The following is a 9,791-nucleotide window of genomic DNA, read 5'->3' as shown; positions in this document are numbered from 1 at the left end:
ATTTCATAAGTCAACTGTGTTAACAGTGATTTACAGTTTTTTTCTTTGAGGCACACATTGCCCATATTTCTCACACTTATTCTTTTCTCAACACTATCACTAATATTATTTTTCCTAAAATGAATTTTTTTTACATCACTTTTCCCCATCAAAGGTTTTTTGGAGTCTTTTTCTAAGAAAGTATTACAATCTGGTCCCAACTCAATGAGTTGTCATACAAAGTGCATTGAGCGAATCTAACCACAATAGGTGCTTCATACATCCACTTAAACAACTTTATTCCCTGCCACTCCACCTCATATGTCATTTATTCCAAACATGGTGACCTCTTCATAATTATCCGAGTATAACTCAAGGTCATCCCTTCTAACAGTTTCATGCTTTTTCACCTATCATTTTCTGTCTTCACTCCTACTTTGATCTTTTCAATAGCATCAGAAGAAGTGCTCATGGCCTTCCTAATTAGGCGTAGTTATCACCATCTCTGGACTCCCTAGTCCTTTGCTTGAACAAAACCAAAACTGTGGTTTATTGGACCTTGCTAGTTGCATTTTCAACCCTAAAATCATTGTACATGCTTAGGAATAAGTCATTTCTGAAATTATGGCATGAGAATAACGAAGAATGTTATTTACAGAACTCAGTAGATCCTGTTTAGCCTTTAGAAGTGATCCCAGTGGGCTCCTTTATAAAATATATTTTTATCCATTAAATATTGACATCCCTACATCTGGCATTGCAAACTACACAACTGCAAGAGAAATATGGTCCTGTCAGTGAAAACAAAAAATGAGTTTAAGATGTAATTTTGATAGGTTTTGGTACACGAAGGTGTCATGTGGCAGGCATTTAGAAAGTCTTTTCATTGATATTTTACTAAAAATTTGAATAGCTTATAAATGACTTTAGATAGTATTTTTCCTAAGACATTTTTTAGAGCGTGTTTTAGAAAGAGCGGATGGATAATCCTCCAACCCAGGTGACGCACAAGGGCCCAGGAGATCACAAGAGTTACAGGAAAACAGGATGTGAAGAGATGCCTCAGGTGTGTTTGAATTGTAAACACTTCAGCATTATTTAGGAGCACTCTAATCCACCCTTCTCAGAGAATCGCTAACACACTTCAGGTTAACCCTAAGTCCTATTTTTGGCTTATTGAGAAATGTAACTTCCAGATGTGCTTTTGGTTATGCCAAAATTCTGCAGTGAACATATTTTCAGGCGGTAAAATTGCAGAAACGTGACTAACATTTTAAATGTCAAACAAAGTTCTGTCATGAGTGCATTGATTTTTTAAAAGTCATATAGTACTAAAAGTCTTATATCAAAACCAAGTCCCTTTTGAAACCCATATTCTCAGGCCACACTCTGTTCCCCAGAGTTAGTGACTTTCACTGTTTTATTTTTACCTGTATATTTTAAACAATATGTTTATAATTTAATTCCTTATGGTACCCACTTTAGACAATATGCATTTATTTATTGGCCTTTAGTAGTTGAAGGATCCATCTTGTTTACACAGCCATTTCTCACCTTTACTTTCCTCATCCATCTAAAATTCAGCCCCATCACAATATTTGGTTTCATGTTATTATTGCATGCATAATTGTTACCGGGGGTCCTTGCTCCCAGAGATCCCAAGATGGCAGCGGGCCGCTTCCAAAATGGCGGCAGGCCGCTTCCAAGTGGTGGCAAGCCTCGTATTCTCTGACCTGGGATTCTTGGCCTCACGGATTCCAAGGAATGGAATCTTGGGCCATGCAGTGAGTGTTATAGCTCTGTTAGAAGCTGTGGGTCATGGAAGAGAACTGTGGAACCCAGTGACTAGTGTTCAGCTCGATTAGGACGAACCCAGGCACTTAGCCGTGCAGGAACAATGGCAAGCCTTTAGCCCGATCAGGAGCGGCAATGGGCGCCTTGCTGGATCAGGAGCACAGTGGACACCCTGGTGGATCCGGAGGGATGGAACTCAGCAGCGGGTCTGCGATGGCGGAAAACAGCAGTGGTGGACAGCCAGCAAAACTCAGCTTGAGCTGTAACAAACACGGACCAGAAGAGAGCGCAGTTGCAAGATTTAATAGAGTGAAAACAGAGCTCCCATACAAAGGGAGGGAACCCAAAGAGGGTAGCCGTTGCTGGCTCCAATGCCTGGGTTTATATCCCGATCATTGTCCCTCCTGCTGTGCTCTCAGGCAATAAATGATTGGCTATTTCTTTACCTCCTGTTTTTGCCTAATTAGCTTTTTAGTGAGCTCTCTTTACTACCTAATTGGTTGGGTGTGAGCCAAGTTGCAAGCCCGTGTTTAAAGGTGGATGCGGTCACCTTCCCAGCTAAGCTTAGGGCTTCTTAGTCGGCCTAGAAAATCCACCTAGTCCTGTCTCTCATTATCATGTTCTGTTTGACCATGTGGTCTACTATGATTGTTCCTTTATTTTACAACTTATATTTTTTACTTAAATTAATAATAACTTTGATTTTTGATGTTTCTTTTGTTAGTTTAACATTTATCTGCTGCTAAAATACTTTGCAAGAATTGATAACCACTTAGAAATTACTGTCCAAATGAAACAGCTCCGTTGTTTGGGGTATATTCGCTCATTCTTGGTTTGGGTAGAGAAAGAATTCAGGACATGGACACACATGAGGATTTAGGAGCAGACGAGGAGTGGATTTAGGAGTGGAAAGTTTAATGGAAAATAATAGGAGAGAGAGAAAAAGCTTCCCTGTGCTGAGAAAGAGGGTTGCCCAAAAGAGGGCCTCCAGTTTGCGGAGGAAGGCAGACTGTTTTGTATAGAGACTAGAGGAGGAGGTAATTGATTTACATAGGGTCCAGGGGATTGGTTTGACCCAGTGTTCCGTCTACATAGCAAGCGAAAAGATTGGCCCTCTAACCCTAATCTTTTATTATGCAAATGTGGCCTCCATCCAGCTGCGGCTCTGATGCCTGTATATGTGGTTTTGAGAGGTGACAACATGCTAGCAGCCCTCGCTCACTCTTGGTGCCTCCTCGGCCTCGGCGTCCACTCTGGCTGCGCTTGAGAAGCCCTTCAGCCCACCGCTGCACTGTGGGAGCCTTCTCTGGGCTGGCCGAGGCCGGAGCCGGCTCCCTCTGGTTGCAGGGAGGTGTGGAGGGAGAGGTGCAGGCGGGAACTGGGGGTGTGTGTGGTGCTCGTGGTCCAGTGTGAGTTCCCAGTGGGCCCAGGCTTGGCGGGCCCTGCACTCGGAGTGGGCGGCCAGCGCTGCCAGTCCGGGGCAATGAGGGGCTTAGCACCCAGGCCAGCAGCTGCAGAAGGTGCACTGGGTGCCCCAGCACTGCTGGCCCGCCCACGCCATGCTCAAATTCTCGCTGGGCCTCAGTCGCATCCCCGGGTGGCAGGGCTCAGGACCTGCAGCCCGCCATGCCCAAGCCCCCCACTGCGGTGGGCTCCCACGCAGCCTGAGCCTCCCTGATGGGCACCGCCCCCTGCTCCGTGGCGCCCGGTCCCATCTACCACCCAAGAGCTGAGGAGTGCAGGCGCGTGGTGCGAGACTGGCGGGCAGCTCTGCCCACAGCCCTGGCACAGGATCCACTAGGCGAAGCCAGCTGGGGTCCTGAGTTGGGTGGGGACTTGGAGAACTTTTATGTCTAGCTAGAGGATTGTAAATGCACCAATCAGCACTCTGTGTCTAGCTCAAGGTTTGTAAACACACCAATCAGTGCTCTGTGTCTAGCTAATCTAGTGGGGACTTGGAGAACTTTTGTGTCTAGCTAAACGATTGTAAATGCACCAATCAGCACTCTGTGTCTAGCTCAAGGTTTGTAAACGCACCAATCAGCACTGTCAAAACGGACCAATCAGCTCTTGGTAAAACGGACCAATCAGCTCTCTGTAAAATGGACCAATTAGATCTCTGTAAAATGGGCCAATCAGCAGGATGTGGGTGGAGTCAGGTAAGGGAATAAAAGCAGGCTGCCAGCTCCAGCAGCGGCAACCCGCTCCGGTTCTCTTCCACTGTGTGGAAGCCATGTTCTTTCGGTCTTTGCAATAAATCTTGCAGCTGCTCACTCTTTGGGTCCACACTGCATTTGTGAGCTGTAACATTCACCGCGAAGGTCTGCAGCTTCACTCCTGAAGCCAGTGAGACCACGAACCCACCAGAAGGAAGAAACTCCAAACGCGGCCGAACATCAGAAGGAACAAACTCTGGACACACCATCTTTAAGAACTGTAACACTCACCGCGCGTGTCTGCGGCTTCATTCTTGAAGTCAGTGAGACCAAGAACCCACCAATTCCGGACAGTTTTACCTGGAGGCTGCCATCATACTGGTAAGTGTTGTGACAAGAAAGAGAGGGCGGAAGATGCCATATTGAATGTACCTGGCTTCCAGGTATAGCTGCCAGCATTTACATATAAAGGCTCCTAGTTTGCATTTCTATGCCTGTCTTCTCAGGCTGCTTTCTGTTAGGGAAGAAATGGTTTGGGGGCTGATTTTTATTAAAGGAAAATTCCACAAGAACTTTCACCCTTTCTAGCTGCCTAAGAATTATTTCTTAACTCCTGTATTACAAGTATTTAAACATTCTAAATGATCTGTCAGTGCTGGTTGGTTTTGTTTCATGATTTGTGGCAAGTCTTTCACCACAGTCACACCCTTTTCAATATAACATGCTCACTAGAGCTGGCATTTGCTGTTATGATCCTTGGCTGGATGTTCTGTTTCATGGATTGCATATCTTTTTTATTTACACCCTTATTTCACTGGTGCATATTCTGTGGTAGCTTCCTGCTGGCTGTGGTTGTGCATAAAAGGAAGAACTGAACGCTAGCTATCATGGGCCAAGTTATGTCTATACAGCAGCTTAAATGGGCTGTACCCTGTAGCATTCCGAGGACAGGCCTGAATTCTGAGAAGGGAAAGTGGTAAAAGTATTGTCCAGTCCTTTTTAAGTTGGTGGCTGAGCTTGGTAAGGTGTGTTTTTAAAAGACCTTTAGTCCGTTCTACTTTTCCTGAAGATGGAGGACCATAAGGGATATAAAGGTTTCACTGAATACTAAGAGCCTGAAAAACTGCTTGGCTGATTTGACTAATAAAGGCTCGTCTGTTATCAGACTGTATTGAGGTGGGAAGGCTAAACTGAGGAATTATGTCTGACAGAACAGAAGCAATGACTGCGGTGGCCTTCTCAGACCCTGTAGGAAAGGCCTCTACCTATCCAGTGAAAGTATCTACCTAGACTAAGAGGTATTTTAGTTATCTGACTCAGGGCATGTTGAGTAAAGCTAATTTGCTAGTCCTGGGTGGGGCAAATCCTCGAGCTTGATGTGTAGGGAAGGGAGGGGGCCTGAATAATCCCTGAGGAGTAGTAGAATAGCAGATGGAACACTGAGAAGTTATTTCCTTGAGGATAGAGTTCCACGATGGAAAGGAAATGAGAGGTTCTAAGAGGCAGGCTAGTGGCTTGTACTATAGCGTAACCTGCCTTTGCTGGTGTGTGGCGATTAGGCCTGGTGGAACCGCCATCAATAAATCAAGCGTGATCAGGGTGAGGAACAGGAAAGAAGGAAATTTGGCGAAATGGGGTGAATGTCAGGTGGATCAGAGAGATACAGTCATGGGGGTCAGGTGTGGTATCAGGAATAATGTGGGAGGCCGGATTGAAGTCTGGGCCAGGAACAATGGTGATTGTGGGAGACTCAACAAAAGAGTGAGTATAGCTGAAGGAGCCGGGAAGCGGAAAGTATATGCGTCAGGTATGAGGAAGAAAATAGATTTTGGAAGTTATGAGAACTGTAGAGAGTGAGTTGAGCATAGTTTGTGATTTTCAGGGCCTCTAAAGGTATTAAAGCAGCGGCAGCCGCTGCACGCAGACATGAGGGCTAGGCTAAAACAGTAAGGTCAAGTTGTTTGGACAGAAAGGCTACAGGGTGTGGTCCTGGCTCTTGTGTAAGAATTCTGACCACGCTAACCATGCCTAGGAAGGAAAGGAGTTGTTGTTTTGTAGAAGGTGCTTGGGTTTGAGAGATCAGTCAGATGCGATTGGCAGGGAGAGCACGTGTGTTTTTATGAGAATTATGCCGAGATAGGTAACAGATGAGGAAGAAATTTGGGCTTGATTGAAGTAATGGGGGCTGTCTGTGAAGCTTTGCGGCAGTACAGCCTAGGTAATTTGCTGAGCTTGATGGGTGTCAGGGTCAGTCCAAGTGAAAGTGAACAGAGGCTGGGATTAAGGGTGCAAAGGAATAGTAAAGAAAGCATGTTTGAGATCTAGAACAGAATAGTGGGTTGTAGAGGCAGGTATTAAGGACAGGAGAGTATATGGGTTTAGCACCATGGGGTGGATAGGCAAAACAATTTGGTTGATAAGGCGCAGATCCTGAACTAACTTGTAAGGCTTGTCTGGTTTTAGGACAGGTAAAATGGGGGAATTGTAAGGAGAGTTTATAGAGTTTAAAAGGCCATGCTGTAGCAGGCGAGTGATAACAGGCTTTAATCTTTTTAAAGCGTGCTGCGGGATGGGATATTGGCGTTGAGTGGGGTAAGGGTGATTAGGTTTTAATGAGATGGAAAGGGGTGCATGATCGGTCGCCAAGGAGGGAGTAGAGGTATCTTATACTTGTGGGTTAAGGTTGTGGGATACAAGAGGAGGATGCAAAGGAGGCTTTAGATTGGAAAGAAGGGCGGCAATGAGATATAGCTGTAGTCCGGGAATAGTCAGGGAAGCAGATAATTTAGTTAAAGTGTCTCGGCCTAATAAGGGAACTGGGCAGGTGGGGATAACTAAAAATGAGTGCTTAAAAGAGTATTGTCTAAGTTGGCACCAGAGTTGGGGAGTCTTAAGAGGTTTAGAAGCCTGGCTGTCAATACCCACAACAGTTATGGAGGCAAGGGAAACAGGCCCTTGAAAAGAAGGTAATGTGGAGCGGGTAGCCTCCATATTGATTAAGAAGGGGACTGGCTTACCTTCCACTGTGAGAGTTACCCGAAGCTCGGCGTCCGTGATGGTCTAGGGGGCTTCCGAGGCGATTGGGCAGTGTCAGTCTTCAGCCGCTAAGCTGAGAAGATCTGGGAAGGAGTCAGTCAGAGAGCCTTGGGCCAGAGTTCCAGGGGCTCTGGGAGTGGCTGCCAGGTGAGTTGAACAGTCCAATTTTCAGTGGGGTCCCACACAGATGGGACGCGGCTTAGGAGGAATCCTGTGCTGTGGGCATTCCTTGGCCCAGTGGCCAGATTTCCGGCAGGTGTAGCAAGCTCCTGGGGGAGGAGGTTCTGGAGGAACGCCTGGCCGCTGCGGTTCAGGCTTTTGGAAGTTCTTTTGTGCTGGAGATGTGGCTGGGGTTTGTCTCACAGTGGAGGCAAGGAATTGCAACTTTTTTCTATTACCGTACACCTTGAAGGTGAGGTTAATTAAATCCTGTTGTGGGATTTGAAGGCTGGAATTTAATTTTTGGAGTTTTATTTAATGTCGGGAGCAGATTGGGTAATAAAATGTATTTTGAGAATAAGATGGCCTTTTGACCTTTTAGGGTCTAGGGCTGTAAGGTGTCTCAGGGTTGCTGCCAAACAAGTCATGAACTGGGCTGGATTTTTATATTTGATGAAAAAGAGCCTAAATGCTATCTGATTTGGGATAAAGAAAAAGGAGCATTAACCTTGACTATGCCTTTAGCTCCAGCCACCTTTTTAAGAGTAAATTGCTGGGCAGGAGGGGGAGGGCTAGTCATGGAACGAAACTGTAAGCCGGACCAGTTGTGAGGAGGGGAGGTGATGAAAAGATTATAGGGTGGAGGAGCAGAGGCTGAGGAAGAATTGGGACCTAGCTTGGCCTGGCGAGAAGCAGCCTGGGAGGAAGGGAGAGGTCAGATGGGTCTGTAGAAAGGAAGATTAGAAAGACTCAGGGACGCTTGAGGTTGGTACTGAGGGTACAGGTGGGAGGGAAAGAAGGAAGATTTGGGACAAGTTGCACTGGGCACAGAGACTAGGAAGGGACTGATGTGTAAAAGAATGCCTGGACTTCAGGCACCTCAGACCATTTGCTTATTTTACGACAAGAATTATTTAGATCTTGCAGGATGGAAAAATTCAAAGTGCCATTTTCTGGCTATTTGGAACTACTGTTGAGTTTGTATTGGGGTCAAGAGGCATTGCAGAAGAAAATAAGGCATTTAGGTTTTAGGTCAGGTATGAGTTGATGAGGTTTTAAGTTTTTGAGAACACAGGCCAAGGGAGTAGAAGGAGGAATAGAGGGTGGAAGGTTGCCTATAGTGAAGGAAGCAAGCCTAGAGAAAAGAGAACCCCTGAACCCCTCCCCTCCGTTTCTCTACTCTCTCACCTTCCAGAAAAGTGGGAAAAGGGGTTGGGGCGCAGAGATAAGAGGTCGGGGCACAGAAATAAGGGGTAGGGGCACGGAAATAAGGGGTCAGGGTGCAGAGATAAGAGGTTGGGGTGTGGAAATAAGGGATTGGGGCACAGATATGAGGTTGGGGCGCAGAAATAAGGGATTGGGGCACAGAGATACAAGGTTGGGGTACTTGCCCCTCCTCTAGAAAAGCGGGACTTGCTGCTAAGAGTGAAGGAGAAGGGGTTGAGGGGTACTTGCCCCTCCCCCAGAAAAGCAGAGAAGGGGTAGAGACAAGGAGAGAAGGGGTTGGGATACTTGCCCCTTCCCCAGAAAAGCGGAACTTGCTGCTAAGGGCGAAGGACCAAGGCAGGCGTCCCTGCGTGGCCTGACACCTTTGAAACGTGGATGAATAATCAGGCATCCCTGCAATGATTAAACACCAAGGGGAGGCTGCCTTCCCAGTCCGTGACCGGCGCTGGAGTTTTGGGTCCACGGATAAAATGTGTCTCCTTTGTCTCTCCCAGAAAACGAAAGGAATTGAAATTAAGAGAAGGGAGAGATTGAAGAGTGGAAAGGAGAAAGTAGTTGAGGGACAGTGAGAGAGGTTGGAGAAGAGAGTAAGAAGAGGCCGCTTACCTGATTTAAAATTGGTGAGATGTTCCTTGGGCTGGTCGGTCTGAGGACCTGAGGTCGTAGGTGGATCTTTCTCACAGAGCAAAGAACAGGAGGACAGGGGATTGATCTCCCAAGGGAGGTCCCCCGATCCGAGTCACGGCACCAAATTTCATGCGTGTCCGTGTGAAGAGACCACTAAACAGGCTTCGTGTGAGCAACATGGCTGTTTATTCCACCTGGGTGCAGTCAGGCTGAGTCCGAAAAGAGAGTCAGCAAAGGAAGATGGGGTGGGGCCGTTTTATAGGATTTGGGTAGGTAAAGGAAAATTACAGTCAAAGGGGGGTTGTTCTCTGGCGGGCAGGAGTGGGGGTCGAAAGGTGCTAAGTGGGAGTCTTTTTGAGCCAGGATGAGCCAGGAAAAGGACTTTCACAAGGTAATGTCATCACTTAAGGCAAGGACCGGCCATTTACACTTCTTTTGTGGTGGAATGTCATCAGTTAAGGTGGGGCAGGGCATATTCACTTCTTTTGTGATTCTTCAGTTACTTCAGGCCATCTGGGCATATACGTGCAAGTCACAGGGGATGCGATGGCTTGGCTTGGGCTCAGAGGCCTGACAATAAGTATGATTCACTAAAATATATTAATAAGCTGGACTTTATTAAAATTGAAATTTTATACTCTGTAAAAGAAACTGTAAAGAGAATAAAAAGGCACGTCACAGGAGAAAATATTTGCAAAAGAAATATCTGACAAATGACAGTTATTAAAAATATACAAAGAACTCATAAAACCCAACAGTAAGAAAAGGAGTCATCCAAGTATAAAATGGGGTAGAAATCTTTACAAACATCTC

At 46.2% G+C, this 9,791-nt stretch overlaps 1 long non-coding RNA gene across 1 annotated transcript; it reads right to left on the bottom strand.

The window, feature by feature from the left end:
• Positions 1 to 1,459: 1,459 nt before the first annotated feature.
• LOC129528127 (uncharacterized) lies at positions 1,460 to 9,569 on the bottom strand. The gene is made up of 3 exons (XR_008673349.2): positions 8,958 to 9,569; positions 6,947 to 7,234; positions 1,460 to 2,033 (listed from the first exon to the last, which is right to left on the bottom strand). It is a non-coding gene; the product is annotated as an uncharacterized lncRNA (long non-coding RNA).
• Between the last annotated feature and the right edge of the window lie 222 nt (positions 9,570 to 9,791).

This window comes from Gorilla gorilla, chromosome 19 (genome assembly GCF_029281585.2).
Source record: "Gorilla gorilla gorilla isolate KB3781 chromosome 19, NHGRI_mGorGor1-v2.1_pri, whole genome shotgun sequence".
Lineage (NCBI taxonomy): Eukaryota > Metazoa > Chordata > Mammalia > Primates > Hominidae > Gorilla > Gorilla gorilla.
The sequence above is the reverse complement of the archived record's forward strand: the minus strand, read 5'-3'. Positions and strand labels throughout refer to the sequence as shown.